This window comes from Eubalaena glacialis, chromosome 1 (genome assembly GCF_028564815.1).
Source record: "Eubalaena glacialis isolate mEubGla1 chromosome 1, mEubGla1.1.hap2.+ XY, whole genome shotgun sequence".
Taxonomy (NCBI): Eukaryota; Metazoa; Chordata; class Mammalia; order Artiodactyla; family Balaenidae; genus Eubalaena; species Eubalaena glacialis.
Window position 1 is genome coordinate 116,315,162 of NC_083716.1, and position 17,179 is coordinate 116,332,340.

Here is a 17,179-nt window from a genome sequence, read left to right on the forward strand (position 1 = left end):
CCTGAGTTATTCACAGATGCTCATGAGAGCAGAGATGAGAGGCTCTCTTTAGAGAGCTCAGAAGGGTGGCAGCTTTCCTCCTAACACCACTGAAGGCCAGTGAGAGAAACACTTTGCCAATCTAAGAGAACTCAGACAAATACCCTGGACCTTTGCAATATTAATTAAGTCACATGCAAAATTCATCAGCCATTTCACAGATGGAGAAACAGTGTAAAAAATGTGGTTAACAAGGATTAAAGTTTTCCCCCACTGAATACTTCGTAATTCCCCCAGACACAGGAGCTATTTGAAGTACTCAGATTCCAAACTTGGCTACAGCAGATTTTAAATGATGGCAATAAGGTACCACATTTTTATAGTATCGCTCTTAAGAAAAACAATTCTATCATATGCTGGGTTTTCCTCATTAGATATTATCATAACCCCTTTGTCCTGATCCTCTCCTTGGGTACTTAATTTGCAGCATGGGGTCTGGTTATGGAGATCCACATCTTCAGTAATGTTTTACATGCATCTTGAAACAAGATTCTCTTTAACAATATGAAAAAGAAACAGGAAAAAAATGAAGAAAGTGTTGCAAGGTGCATAAAGGTTAAAGAAGGATCCTATTGGCAAATGAAGAAATGTGTGATCATCTCAGAATATAGTTTTAAGGGCACCAAGAAAATAACTGACAAAACTAAATATATCCTCTGCATTCTCTATCACAGCTTTTCTAAACCACTCGTACAGATTTCTTCCTTTGGATTAAGCATTCTCTAGGGGAAAAAGAAACTAATTAACATATTTTTGCCTAATTTAAAGTTCTTCTTAACAGCCTTGGAGGTCCATATTGTTCCCCATTTGTAAAAAGGAGAAGCCGAGCTCGGGAAGATTATGTACCTTGCCCAAAGGCATACACATGATAATGAGTTTTTTGACACCGAAGCCCTAAATGTTTCCTCATGAGAAAATGGGGGGTTGGTGTGAAGATTACACGAGATGAGCACCTCGTGGACGGGGAGACTCTGCATGCCTCTGTCCAGGGCATGCCTGGGGAGTGTGTATGAGGAAGAAAATTCCCATTTAAGGAAAGATAATGTTGAATGGAAGCTTTCTTTTCCTTACAAGTTGATATTAATTTCCTTGTGGCCCCTGCTCTTTGCACTTGCTCTTATACTCACAGACCAAGTTCAATCAGAGCAGTAGCTCTCAACTTCTTTAGGGTAGACATGCAATGCCCTCCCTGCCCTCATGACCTCCACTAAGCTCAAACCCCCTATCCTGGTCGATTTCCACCCAGACATTCTCGTATCTGAGCCTTTATGGAGCCCCCTCCACATGGCATGGTCGGTGGTCAGCACAGGTGCACAGCAGTGAACTCAGTAGAGGTCCCTGGTCTCAAGGGCTAAGCTGGAGACAGCACCACACGATTACACAGCCCTGGGGAGAGATAAGTACTGGTTGCAGGAGGAGCCCAAAGGAGGATGCCTAACCTCTCCAGGAGGACATAATGCATCGCCTAAGTCCTGAGGGATGCGCGGAGGTTAGGCAGGTAAGGTGTGCAGAAAGGGCGTTGCCAGCAGAGGGAAGTAGCCTCCCGTTCCTGAAGATGAGATTTCAGATCCACAAGGAGTCTGACTTGCTGGACCAGTGATCCTAGAAGTGTGCTCTCTGCACCCCTGTTATCCCCAGGGAGCTGGTTACAAGTACAGGATTTAGGACGTCACCACAGACCTAGAAATCAGAAACTCTGGGCTTGGAACCCAGCCGTCTGCATGTGGTCAAGCGCTCTAGGTGATTCTGATACTCAATGAGGTTTGAGAACCTCTCTGGTAAAAGTAAGCCAGGTCAGTGGGGAGTCAGGAGGCTGGGGAGAGAGTCAGGGGTCTGTAATGGAGGATCCTATTAACAATAAAATAAGGAGTTTTAACGGGACACTGAGATGAATGGAGAAATAACTGTCAAAGTGTTTAAAGTAGGGAAAGTGCATGGCAAGTTTGGGTTTTGAGAAAATAACACTGGATTTTAGAAAGTTCTTCTGTATTATTTACTTGGTCAGTGCACATTCCAATCCTGGCTACCCAAACCTCTCCCTCTCAGTGGAATTACCTGAATTTGTTGTCTCCTGCCAAGGTGACAAAGCCCTAATGTGGTCTTTTGGGTGTTCTTTTTTTCCTTTTTCCTGCCCTTAATACATGGTGACCACTCATCAGAGTTCCATTTTTTTTTTTTTTTTTTCCCCAAACATATAATGCCAGCCAGAACACAGCTGTTACATATTCGCTTCCTGGAGTGGACCATTTCTCCCTCTTTCTCAAAATCGATTTTTAGAATCTCATTATAATGAACTCAATCTGTGGTTTGACAAGATGGTCATACACTGGCAGATTGCACTAGAATATTGAGGTTAGGAAGATTGTAAACCCAAGGAGTCTTCAGGATAAGGGCAGGTCCTCCAGCTCACAAACCTCTCCCTTTAGATCAAAATAAATCCAGCACACACTCCCTCCATCCCAGCAGTACTGAGAAATGTCAGTACTTGGCTGACTTCCCACTGGGCCCATAATTGCTGACCCAGCTGTCATAGCTTCTCGTCTGAGAAAGACAGAGTCCTGGAGGCATATTCTGGCATATTTGATGGATGTTGGTAGCTTGTCAACAAACTAGCTAAAAAAAAGGGCTCCACTGAATAAAAGACTCCGAGCTTGAATCCCCAAGTGAGCTGAAAAAGGCTCTCGTGTGTGTTCGTGACACGAAGTCTGTTTTCTCACAGGAACGAAAGCTGGAGCTCTAAGTTGACAACAGAAACCATCGATTCATCTTGAGAAAATCAGTGCCTTTCACTCTGGGGCTGTTTGCAGTAAACATGATTTTCTATACAATTACAGTGCAAAGCTTATCTCATGATACGTTATATAAGAAAAGTGATTATTATTCAGACCATACACTTGCACTGAACACCTGAGGGCTTTGGTTAGCAATCCACAGACCACAGAGGTTTCCACAGTCAACTCAAATTTACAGAGATCCTTTACCAACTCTGTGACTTTTCCAGGCCTTATCAGAGGCCCATGATAACCTCAGATGAACTGTGAAAACAATGTAAGTTTCCAAACTAACTATGACAACTCCTAAGAATAGCTTTTCTTACAGAATTTCTGATGTGTCTGTGCATGAGAGCAGTTTGGAAAGACAGAATAGGTCTTAAGAAGACAACATAAAGAACAGTCGTAGTACAAAAAACAAAATCTAAACTCTAAATTCTAATCCTAACTTTAGCAGATAGACTTTTTGCTCTGACAGTCACTTTTGCCTTCTTAAAACGTCTAGGTTTTTGGGCGATCTTATACTTGTAGACACCTCTTGTAATAGGGAAGAATAAATCTGACTCCATATTGGATCTGTTTCTTTTACTTTAAACTTTGTATTCTATTGCTTTTGCTACAAATGAATCACTAAAGAGATGTTACCTATAGCTTAAAGTATACATGATGGCCCATGCCCGGGAACCCTGCCTCCTGTGTCTGAGCTGAAGCTAAAATACATGTATTTAAGCTCACAGGAAACATCCTGACCAGGCCCATTTGTGAATGGCTGCAGGAAGGAAGAAATTAACCCATCCCCTCTGGAGTCTGGCTGGAACTAGGAAATCTTTGCAACAACTTCCTGCCTTTTTGCTTTACCTCCTCACCTCCCCCTCTTAAAGAAACTAGCATCCAAACCTGGGCAAGATGGTTCTTTGGGACACGAGTCCACCATTTTCTTGGTCTGTTGTCTTTCCAAATAAAGTTACTCTTCCTTGTCCCAACATCTCATCTCTCGATTTATTGGCCTGTCCTGCAGTGAGCAGGATGCGTTTGGACCCAGTAACACTCTGGCCACACCTAAAATGTGCAGTTCCACCGAGCTCTTCACTAACTACAAGACTAAGCCAAATGAATGTATTTATTTTAGCGAACTTCCAAAGTAGTAGAAATCTTTCCATTTGTTTATTCTCAAGTGCATTGGCAGTTATTGGGTATATTCTACACTCTTTTTGGTCACTGTGCTGAACTGTGAGATGCAAAATCATTGCGACATGGGCTGTCCCATTCAGGGACTCAGACCCAATAACACTGACAAGGCAAATGAATCACTCTGCTGGTACAGGATGCAATAAAGGGAAGCGTAATTATACCTACAACTTATTACCCAAAGAGGGGGCTTGGGAGAGTGAAAAGGGGAGCAGATAACAAAACTGAGATGACAAGCATGGACTAAAATAATATGCAGCAGGCTGGGACGTATGGTCACCCCAAGGTGCAGACAGGTTAACAGAAGGTTTCAGCAGGGGGGGGGGGGGGTGGTCATGTTTCATAAATCCTGTTCACAAGTTCACAGAAGGAATGATCAAGGCAAAGGATGCTACTGAGCAGCTAACCCTTGTGAAAAGAGCATAATTCAATTATGAACTGCTCCCTTGCTTCACGTGATCCTCAGTGATCTTCAGCCACAACACACTATAATAGGGAAGAACAAATCTGACTCCATATTACGTCTATTTCTTTTATTTTAACCTTTGTATTCTATTGCTTTCGCTTCAAGTGAAGAATGTTGTCTACAGTCTGAAATATACAGGATAGCCCATTCTCAAGGCTCTGACCTTTAAGGGTGTAAAACTTTTCCATTTATGTAGAGGTAAAAGTTACAGGAGCATTGTGACCTGACCTGCATGGACGGCTGCAAGAACAAAGGATTCTGCATCAAGAAGTTTGCACCAACCAACCACACCCCTCCCTCACCTTGCCTTTAAAGACACTCTGCTGAAACCCTTTGGGCAGTTCGGGGTTTTTGAGGGGCATGAGCCGCTTGTTCTCCTTGCATGGCCCTGCAATAAACTTTTCTCTGCTCCAAACTCTGACGTTTCAGTATTATTTGGACCCACTGTGCATTGAGCATACCAACTTGGGTTCAGTAACAACACAATCGCTCCCTGAAAGTGTTCCCATAATGAGACATTTAAATAAGTGTCAAAATGGGAGGAGAGCTACCATCGCCCCTCTGCCCCCAACTCTTTGTTATTTTGTCTAAAATAAAAGATTTATCATGTTTTTACATTTAGGGGAAATTGAATGCTCTTTGTTAATGATTCTATCTGGGCAAAATCTACAGAACTTAGTGCCAGGAGGCCAGTGGGAGAATCACAGTAAATCACTCCAGTGACGATTTCAACAGGGAGTAAACATAAAACAAACTGTAGGAGGCAAGCCCTTGGCATTTGTGTGGGAACCCACTGCTGCATTGTGGTTGATCTAAGTATTAGGTCATTTTTCCTTTTACGTTTTCCTTTAAAATGATCACTGTTAGCATATGGGTCATGGGACTCAGAGGGATATAGTTGGTCAAATCACACCCTGGGCAACAGGACATTAATTCATCAGGAAACTTGTTAGCTGTGGGTTTTCCCTTCATTTGCTAGCCTTACAAAAGACTTGGTTTCTTCAACCTCCACTACAAGCATTTACTTGTCTGCTTTTCGAAGTTACTAAAAATCCTTGAGTTCCAAAAGAGCAGAGGTTGTGTTACTTATTTCTCTGTCTCCAAAGCTGAGCAGAGGTGGGGGGGTTACTGAGTAATGTTTATTGTCTGTGGAAGGGATTTTAAGACTCTGAATCAATCAGTGAAGCTGTTTAAGATAGATCAGAAAAGTTGACTTAAGGTAGCATACTGCAGTGTTTTTTATTTAACATGTTTTTATTACATATATATGTGTATTTGTCTCTTCACAGAAGAGATTGTTCAGTGATTCCTAGATGAACTAAGAGAAAGAAGAGTAGGCAGATCTCATTCTTTTTAATTAACTTATTTTTAAGAAATTTTCTGGGCCATCATTTCCTCACCTATAGAATGAAAGAGTTGCAATGAATGATAAAATGCTCCGATTTCCAAAGTGGGATTCAAGGCTTCCACAGGGGTCTCCAAGCCCCCAGGCCCGACTGCTGCCACCCCATACCTCCTCTTCCCCAGGGTTTGCATGCTATAAACTCAGCCTTGAGGTTCCCTGTGATACGGCCATATGGGTCTTAGCATGCCAAGGATGAAATACACGACTCTGTGGTCTCTACCATGTGTGATAAATGGCCCCAGATGATGAGACCAACAATAAAGAGGGCAGCTGAAGCTGGAATGACAAAGAGATTTACGTGGGGAAAGAGACTATGACTTCAACTCTGAGCCTGATGAATTTTGGATGACACAACTTGGCAATAATTAACCAAATAGGAGCCAGTCTGTTTTGTGTGGAAAGAAGGTAACTGGAGATAGAAAATGATGGCTGCAATTTTTAATGAGGGAAGCCTGAGAGATCATTATACCTTATCAGAATTTATATAATGCTTTTAAAATTGATTAGTGTTCCTTGTTTAAAAGAAATTCAAAAGAAGACCCCGGACAGAAGTCCACATAGCCTGAAGTCTCCAGATGGCCTGATGAAGGTGTTGGAACCTTTAGAAACCTGTTATGTAAAAATGTTTACCCCCTTCCTTTGAGGTACAGGTGGCTGTGTGGTCCTGAATAGGAGGGAAAGGTAAAATAGGGAGAAGTTTGGTAACCAGCTTAAGTATCAGATGAAGGTAATGATGAACACGGCTAACACTCTGTAAATGCTTCTCACACGCCAAGCACTATTTTAAGTAATTTGCATATATGAAATGATCACTATTATTACCATTCCCTTCATCAAAAAAGAAACTGTGTCCACAGAGGGCCCAAGATGGTCCGAGATTATACAATCAGTGGGTGATAAAGCTAAGTTTATATCTCTGGTGGTTTGAGTGTAGAACTCATCTGTTTAATATTACCATAGCATACTGCCTTTAAACGTGTTTATGTGACACTGAAAATCCTTAAGATTAGCAATCACAGACATGAAAATGACAGTGTTGCCTAAGATGAACTAACTCTCAGAGTTCGAAGGGGATTTTGCAACAAGAGTTTTAAATTTTGGCTCCATATAACACTTACCTAGGAACAGAAAAAAAAAATGCTTATGCTGGGGCCCTTACAGTGATTATGATTTAGATGGAGTACGGTCAGAGTATGTATTTACAAATATATGTCCCCAGGTGATTCTTATGTACAGTTAGGCTTCAGAACACAAGTGAAAAATCAAAGAGTATTAGCCCAGGAACTCCTGGACCGGGCAACAGCTAAACTTTGTCCCTTGACATCTTAACTACATATGCTGAGGAATTGTAGGTTGCTCACTTTGGTCTTGTGAATAAAAAATATTATGGGTATTAGAAAATCGAATATGATGCTTTCCCTCTAATAAAAGTTTCCCATGTCATATGACTAAATACTTCCAGACATATAGCGGAAAGCCCAAGGAGATAGGAACAGTACAGACTGTGCCACTTTGGGGAAGTTGTTCATTCAACATTTCAATTGATTTAATTGAAATGGGCCTCGTTCTGTGCTGAGAACTGGGTATCTAAGTAGGTATGGTCCTTAACCTTGTGGAGCTCATAAACCGGTAGGTGAGACAGGTAAGTCACAATGAAATGCACATGTAAACAGCTATTAGATATCTATTTATCTGTCCATCTAATGTCTTTCTCCTTCTCTCTTTCTACATAGAGATAGAGATAGATATTTTATAGATAGGCAGATAGATAGATAGTGATTGCTATACACTGAATGTTTGTATTCACCCAAAATTCGTAAATAACATGTTGAAACCTAATCCCCAATGAGACGGTATTTGGAGGAGGGATCTTTGGGAGGTGCTAGGTCATGAGGGTGGAACCCTCATGAATGAGTTAGTGGCCTTATCAAAGGGGCCCCGGAGAGCTCACTTGCCCCTTCTACCAGGTTAGGACTTAGTGAGAAATGAACATCTATGAACCAAGAAGTGAGCCCTCACCAGACACATCAGTTGCTGTGCCTTGATCTTGGATTTTCCAACCTCCAGAACTGTGAGAAATGGATTTATCTTGTTTATAAGCCACTCAGTCTATGGTGTTCTGTTAGAACAGCTCAAACAGATGCTTTGAAAGAAAAGAGTGGTATGTCTTAAGATAGAAAAATAAGAGTAACCTTATTTAAATTGGGACTCCATGGGCATCTGTCTGAGAAGATGATAATAAAGCTGAGGCTTATTAAGAGATGAGCTGAAGAAGTCAGAGGGAGGGAGGAGCATTCCAGCTAGAAGGTCCTGAGATAGGTGAGAACATGGCATCGCAGAGGGCAGGACAGAGGCCAGTAGTGTCTGAGCCCAGAGAAGAAAGGATATTGCTGGACAGTAAGGCCAGTGAAGTGGGCAGAGGCCAGGTCCTCCAGTCCTGTTCTTTCTTCACAGGACTTTGTTCCTAAGTGCAGGCAGAAGGCATCAAAAGGTTTCCAGCAGGAAGTGGCTCAGCTCTGTATTTCATGATGATCCTGCAGGCTGTCTCAGAGATAATGGACTAAAAGAAAAGAGGAGTGAAAGTAGGTTGCTAAGTTAAAAATTCAGATGATAGATGATGTAATTGAACTAAGCTAGTGACCGTGATGATGAAAAGAAATGGAAGTATTTGGGATGATTTTTGGATGTAATACTGATAGAACTTGCTGTTGAATTTACTGTGGGAAGTAAGGGAAAGGAAAGGTTTCAAGAAAGATTCTCAGGTCTGGTTTGGGCAACTGGTGTATTTATTGAGATGAGAAAGACCACAAGAAGATGCTGAGTGTAGTCGGAGTTGATTAAGAGTTCCCTTTGGGATGTGTTCAATTTGAGCTGTTTATGACATGAGCAAATTGAGACATCAATCAGGTAAATGAATACGTATTTTTAGAGCTCAGAAGAAATATTTGGCTCAGGATGCAAATTGCCTATCTAAAGTCACTTCACCTTTATAAAATTCAGTTTTCTTTTCTATATACCTAGGAGTAGTAATTCTTATCTTAAAAGATTGTTGTGAGCTTTGGCGTGTGTGTTGCACTGCACTGTGCATCGTAACTGACAGTGGGGGACGGGGTGTTGATGGTGATGCTGGTGGCATTTCTAACGGCAATTGCTAATTTAATGATGAATAACTGACACCAATAGGGAAGATACTGGCTCTCTCTCCCAGGAAGAGTAGCCATGAATTACAACTAAGAATGATTCTCATTTTCTCATCTCTTCTTCTATCACAGTCTCTATCAAAGATGATTTATTTAAGACAATTCTATATTGACATCTTCATTTAATGTGTGCATCTTTATATCACCAACTCAACAATGTAGCAGGACCTATGTCCTTTATTTGCTTGGTTCACCGGCATGAATGTGTTTGACCAAAGACTAATCAATCTGAAAATTGATCAGAGAGAGAAAACACTCATGGAAAACTTAAAAACCAGATGCCCTCATTGACAACAGAGGTGACACAGGTGGAAAAATGGTAATGTAGGGGGTATTCGCTAATTCTTAGGAGAATATAACGTAGCAAGCTAGGCTGTCAGGTATCCATCCATACATGGGAGACGTGGCATAGCCAGAATGAACTTGACAGACAGCAAGAGGGCATAACTTGTTCAAAATAACTATCTATAAAGATGCGACAATTATCTTCTTGGCTTACCACGGAATTATTGATATTTATTTCATGGAATTAGTAGTAATCATAATAGGGGAAGACCTCATGTGTTTGAGTCTTTGTAGAATGCAGAGGCAGGTCACATCAAATCCTAGTCTTGAGCAGAGACAGATAATCTGAAAATGGCAGGAAATTGAGATCCCAAAGATTATGACAACAGAAGTGAAAGCAACAGCAAACAGAGATCTGAATCTGAGACGAGACGGCCCTTGCCTGGTAGAGAATATGATTAATGTTTCCCAAAAAGACCACTTATACTGGCAATACAGGAATGTCCTCTATGGGTCTACACCTACATTAATACTAGCCGTCACTTACTAAGCACAGACTCTTTGCTAGATACTTTGCTCTAGGCTTGATACATCAAAACTCAAAAATGACATAGTCGACTTTAAAATAATTACCACTCTCATTTACAGATGAGAAACAGAGGCTCAGAGAAGTCAAGAGTGTTTGCAGGAAGGTTCATCTTTTTAAGAGCAGACCATTTGTTCAAGTGTTCATATCTGAACACACAAAAGAAATCTGTTTCTCTGAGCATCATTGTGACCGTGGCAAAAAGATGGCCCCGGGGATGTGGAAGCAAAAGGAACCTCGGTAATGTGGAACAGTCACCCTGACATTTATAAAAGGGAATGAAGGCAATCAAAGAGAAAAGATTTAAAAAACATAAATACTTACAGAAAATGGAGACACGCTTTTACTTCTAGAGATTTTAAAACGGAATATACCAGAATGGGTTTAGGAGGCTTCAAACACCTTCAGTTTAGGAATTACAACCATGATATTCTCAATTATTCAATGAGAAAAAATGTGAGGTAATAAAGAAACCATGTATAAGGAAGATTCTCATAAGCTCAAAATATTCATTACCTATAAAATACATAGAAGAGAAAAGAGGACCCATTAAAAAGAGTATATAACTGATGAATTGGGAGATTAGGATTGACATATATACACTAATATGTATAAAATGGATAACTAATAAGAACCTGTTGTATAAAAAGATAAATAAAATATTTTAAAAAAAGAGTATATAATTTTTTTAAAAAATTACAATAAAAACTTTTGGAAATGAGTAAGGATGGTTAGGCTTTTGAGCCAAAACTTTAAATATCTGGGGAGCATATAGTAATTGTCAGACACATTGATCTAGGTCTCAGGTAGCAGAGTTAGGACATGATTCCGTCATGTTCTATAAAGAGACTAGTTATTAGGCAAGGAAGCACCAGGTAATTTTAATTTAACAAGATAGGACCTAGAATTGAAGCTCATAAAATGAGGTCACATGATAGGGTCTGGGAGTCAGAAACCAGGTGACATTTGATCTGGGTGGTGAATGGCCATCAGGAGTCATCCCAGTGAAGGGGAATGAGGATATTTCAGAAAAAAGCAGCAGCTTGATCCAGCGAACCCACTTCTAGGTGTATATCCGGAGAAAACTCTAATTCAAAAAGATACATGTACCCCAATGTTCATAGCAGCGCTATTTACAATAGCCAGGACATGGGAGTCAAATAGGAAGAGACAGATGTCAAAAAAAAGTACACAATTAACTTATGAAATGCAGTCATAAAGAATGTTCCAAAGGAAAAATACAGGACTTAAAGAAGTCCAGAAGAAGGTCTTATTTTCCTTAAAGCCCCAGAGCTTTGTATGATTCGTAGTATATCTCAAGTGCTAAATGAATGTTGTTAACTAAATAAATAAAGGATTGAATTAATGATTTCCAAAATGGTAGAACTTTGTCTTCAGAAATTATCAAACTATTAGATTTCTACCAGTCTTTAGCAATACACTCAAATGGAATTTTGAGAAAAAGATTTATGAGACAAAAGAAAAAAATCAGTTCCCTAGAAACTACAGTGGGTGTATTAATGGCAAGTAATTCCAGAATAATAACATGGTGGCCTGTGCTGAGACAGTGAGACTGAACTGATATATGTATCCATCCATTCCACAGATATTTATTGAATACCTATTTGTGTCTAATGCATGCTGGCACTTAATAGGCAAGGTGCTTGCCCTCATGGCACTTACATTCTAGTGCAGGGACTCAGAGAGACAAACAACCAACAAGTCAGCCAGAACAAACAAACCAGATTCTGGTTTGTGGCAGGCACCAGGAAGAAAATAAAAGTGAGTCATATAACTGTGGGTTAATGGTTGGTGCACAGGAATCAGTGCCGGTGACTTTGAAGGCTGATCCGAGCAGATTTCGCTAAGAGGTGATATTAGAATTGAGAATCACACTGACTGAAGGAGATGACCATGTAAATCCTGGGAAAAACTCTTCTGTGCCTAGGAAACAGGAAAAACCTGTCATATGTCAGCAATAGGAAGAAAGCCTGCATGGACAGAAAAAAGTAAAAGGAAGTTAAAGAGGTAGGCAGGGTACACTCAAGGGATTTTACTTGCCAGTAAGAGCTTCAATTTTAAATGAAGTAGGCAGTGGAATGATATGATTTTCCTTCTTATTTATAAAGATCACTTTGACTACGCTGGCATGAAAAACAGGTTTGTGGAGATCCTGGCATGACCAGGATGGAGTCTATTTAAATACTCTAGGTGAGGACTGACAGGTGCAGTTACTCAGGGAAGCAGGACCAGTGCATGGATTTAGAATGTGTTTTGAAAGAAGGAACCGGGAGGGCCGCTCTGAACCATAGATGCATAACGAGGAGTAGAGATTCTGGGGAAGGAGAAATCGAGGCTGCTTCCTAGGTTTCTATTCTAGCAAACGGCTGAATCATGCCATTTATTGAGACGGGAGATGTGAAAGAGCAAGTTGTTGACAGAATGGTAATCCAGGGTTCTATTTATGCTGTAATAAACTTGAGATACTTATTAGACTTCCAAGTAGAGACAGTGAACTTATTGCATATATAATTCCAGGGGTCAGGCCAGGAGATACAGATGTGGAGGTGATCAGCACATGGATGGCATTTAAGTTCAGGGAACCCTGTGAACTTAGCTGGGCACTGGCGGGGGGTGGGGGTGGATGGAAAGTAGAAGTCTTTGGAGAAAACCATAATTCAAAATGATGCATGCACCCCAGGGTTCATAGCAGCACTATTTGCAATAGCCAGGACATGGAAGCAAGCTAAGTGTCCATCAACAGATGAATAGATAAGGAAGATGTAGTGTATATATACAATGGAATATTAATCAGCCAATAAAAAGAATGAGATAATGACATTTGCAGCAACATGGATGGACCTAGAGATGATCATACTAAATGAGGGAAGCCAGACAGAGAAAGACAAATAACACATGATATCGCTTATATATGGGATTTTTAAAGAAATGATGCAAATGAACTTATATACAAGACAGAAATAGACACACAGACATAGAAAAAAACTTATGGTTGCCAAAGGGGAAAAGGGGGGAGGGATAAATTAGGAGTTTGGGATTAACAGATACACACGACTATATATAAAATAGATAACCAACAAGGACCTACTGATAGCACAAGGAACTATACTTAATACCTTGAGTAATAATCTATAAGGGAAAAGATTCTGAATAAGAACACACACACACACACTTGCACACGCATATATATATATATATATATGTATGTGTGTGTATATATATATATATATCTGAATCATTTTGCTGTACACCTGAAACTAACACAACATTGCAAATCAACTAAACTTCAATAAAATTTTTAAAAAAGAAAGTAGAAGAAGTCCTGAGACAGAGTCCTGAGAATGAACAGAGCAAGATAAAAGAGAAAGCTGGTTTTTAAAAAATGGAAATATCTAATTGAACCAAATCCTACTGAGAGGTGAGTGAAATGAGAAAAGTGACCACTGGATTTTAGCCACGTGGAGGTCACTGGTGGTCTTGACTAAGCTAGTTTCTGTAGAGCAGTCTGCATGAGTCAGGGTCCCCCCCAGAGGCATAGAACCAGCAGGTTCTGTACACAGATCGACTCACTGCAAGGAACTGGCTTATGTGACTGTATGGGTTGGCGAGGCAAGTCTGAAATCCTCCATAAGGGCAGGCTGTCAGGAGGGGTGCGCTGGAAGCTCTCTGTCAGGAGGTGAAACTGCAGTCCCCAGGCAGGAATTCTTCTGCCTCCAGGGAAAAAATTCAGTTCTGATCTTAAAGCCTCTCAACTGACTGCATCAGACCCACAGACTATCAAGCATTATCTCCTCCACTTAAGGTCAAATGATGTAGTTGTAAAATAAGCCCATCACAGCAACACCAGGATTGGCGTCTGGCTGAATCACTGGGACTGGAGCATCCCACGATAACACATGAAACTGACCACCACATGTCTAAAGACTGATTGGAAACAGTTGCAGTGGGAAGGGAGGGGAGAAGTGGAAACAGTAACTAAAGACAACTTTTGGGGAGAAGCTATTTTGTGAGGAGGAGGGGAGAGGAGAAAGACAGGTAGATAAAGAGAACCATCGGGGCTTTTGTAGTTGTTGTTTTGTTTTATGGCTTATGCAGCAAAGTTTTATGTTTATGGGAATGAACCAGTAAAAAAGGGGGATAAGATGATGTTGAAAGGGAATTTTTGATCCAGAAGACACGCTGAGGTTTTGGTTTTTGGTTTTTTTTTTTAAAAGGAATTCCTTTATTTTTATTATTTATTTTATTTTTAGCTGTGTTGGGTCTTCGTTTCTGTGCAAGGGCTTTCTCTAGTTGCGGCACGCGGGGGCCACTCTTCATCGCGGTGCGCGGGCCTCTCACTATCGCGGCCTCTCTTGTTGCGGAGCACAGGCTCCAGACGCGCAGGCTCAGTGGTTGTGGCTCACGGGCCTAGTTGCTCCGTGGCATGTGGGATCTTCCCAGACCAGGGCTCGAACCCGTGTCCCCTGCATTGGCAGGCAGATTCTCAACCACTGCGCCACCAGGGAAGCCCCGAGGTTTTGGTTTTATATACAACCTGAGAGAGGGGGACGTGTTCTTTTTTCCCAAAGGAAAAGCACAAAGCCCCAGGACTAGTGATTGAAGATTATAGAGTACCAGCTGGAGGATCATCCCAGAAAACGGAGTTCTGTGTCCAACAGCTTCCCAAGGGGGTTAACTTCCCATCACTCACACTATTTACCTGAAGGTAATTCATCTCCTTAGAAGATGCACTTATTAGATGCAGAACTTTCCTGGAGAGGATTCCATTTCCAGGACAAAGCTACCTCAATGTCAGGAGCTCTTTGCTTGGTCAAGATCTGGGCTTTAGTGGATCTGAGAACCTTTTAATCTTGTAGAAAATCTTGCATATTACAGTGGGCACTTCTCTTAAGTGATGGTTCCTCTCTGTCATCAGATTCTCAAAGGGGTCCATCATTAGAAAAAACTAAACATGTTGCTCAAAGGTCTCTCTCTACCCTACAGTCAATTATTTAACTTGACACTATGAGCCTTCCTGTGCAAGCATGCAGAGCTATGGGCATTGAAAACAAGGACAACTGACAGGACAGAGAAAACAAATGTAGGAGGACGTGTTAAAGAGAAATAGGATTATCACACCAAAATAGATGGCTGAAGTAATAATATAAATACACTTTTTATTTCAGCATGAATGATTCATGTTGTACCTAAAAATAAACCTCCTGGTGTAATAGGGAAGAACAAATCTGACTCCATATTAGATCTGTTTCTTTTAATCTCTGTATTCTATTGCTTTTGCTTCAAGTTAAGAATGTTGTCTATAGCCTGAAATATTCAGGACAGCCCATTCTCAATGTTCTGACCTTTAAGGGAATAACACTTTTCCACTCTTTTAAAGATAAAAAGTTGCAGAACAGAGAATAATATTTGTCTTGTTGGAGGTTTACAAGAACATCATGATGTGACCTATGTGGACAGCTGCAAGAACAAAGGATGCTGACACCAAGAAATCTGCAACAACCAACCATGCCCCTCCCTCACCTTGCTTTTAAAAATGCTTTACTGAAACCCTTTGAGGAGTCTGGGGGGGTTTTTTGGGCACAAGCTACCTGTTCTCCTTGCTCGGCCCTGCAATAAACTTTTCTCTGCTCCAAACTCCAATGTTTCTGTTTGTTTGGCCGCACTGTGAATTGGGCACAGGAACTTGCATTCGGTAACATTAGTAGTGACAACTGTTATCAAGAGAAGAGGTAGCATGGGAACCTGGCTGCACCACAGATCCTGGGTTAGGAAGCACGCACACCCTTGCCTTGTAGATAGCTATGCTTTTGGATGGAAGGGCTGGAGTGCAAGGCAGTCTCTCCTTGGTCTAGTGGTTGGTTGGAGCATCTGTTCTAAAACACATTCTTTCTGAAAGTACTTGTTCAAGATAAAGACAACCTTTTCACAGGTCATTCCCCTCTGTGCAGGACTTTATTTTTAGTAGAGACTCTATGTCCATAGTTTCCCTGAGGCGCTAGCTAACACGCAGCTTTCTGGGTCCCTCTCCCCAGAAATCACAATCCAGTATGTATGGAACAGGACTCAGGAAGTGCATTTTTAAGGAGCACTCAGTTGATCCTGATGTGAGCCTTCAGTAGATCACACTATGGAAAACAGTACAAGTATATAACACATTAGGCACTCCTGTAACCATAAACAAGGATCTCTTGGACTAATTTATATTTAAAGTGGTAGTAATCAAATTTGTTCATTCATCAGGGGTCATTGGGTTTTTGCATTATAAGCAGGAGACGTCCCTGCTAAGACAGAAAAACAATTTATTATGATGCAATTTTCGATTTCAATATAAAACCTGCAGAGAAGAGTTATAGGGATGGGAACCTTCCCTGCATAATTTTATTCTAGAGTGATTGCCAGTTCTACCGGTGTTTACAAGCTTCCTTATCTGCAGGATGGAGCTCTACTTTTAAATTCAGCCAGAACAAATCACAGAGGGATGGAGGGCCTGTATAATTCTAAGAGAGAAGCATTTCATGTGTTACCGTGGGTTGAAATGTTTCTTCTCTTTCCCTTCTAGAACAAGGAAGGGGAGAGTTTCATAATACTTCACCCCACTTCTAGGAAAGAACTAAACTTAAATTATTTTAGTATTGCAAAGGCAAATGGTATATCAAACTCCAAGAGCTCTTCATTTTGAACATTTTTTTTGATAAACCCATAGCATCTTCTCACCACCAAGTTACTTCATCCCTAAATAATCTAAGAGCTAGTAGATTTTGCTCTCTGCCCCACAGAAAACAAAGCAGTTGGGTTAGGGTGCAGCTGTGACTACAAGGGATATGATATGACACTGTTACTGAAGCTTAAGGCCAACCTTTAAAATAAGTACCATCTCTCAAAACAACGATCCTCTGATGTTATGTGTCATCATTCCAAGGCAAGTGAAACAGCTTTCTAACTCTTACTGACCGGGGATTCAAAGCCATTGACTTTGTCTCTGACCTTTAACTCGATGGATTTTGAATCACTCCTTCCGTATTAGGGTGTATACCATCACTCTTAAACATTGTGGTTAATGAAATAAATCTTGTACAAATTAAAAAAAAGAGTTTTTCTACCTCTGGGTTGAATTTCACAGTTTCAAATACGCATAAGTCATTAAAGTGTAGAAATAACTTTAAAACAATTGAGATTGCATTCTCAATGTCAGTAACCTTGATACAGCTTGGGTCGTGC

General features: G+C 40.8%; 1 protein-coding gene across 1 annotated transcript in view; it reads right to left on the reverse strand.

Annotated features, from left to right (window-relative positions):
• The window catches only part of CNTNAP5 (contactin associated protein family member 5), an 877,159-nt gene that overhangs the window by 459,255 nt on the left and 400,725 nt on the right, over positions 1–17,179 (reverse strand). The window lies entirely within an intron of this gene.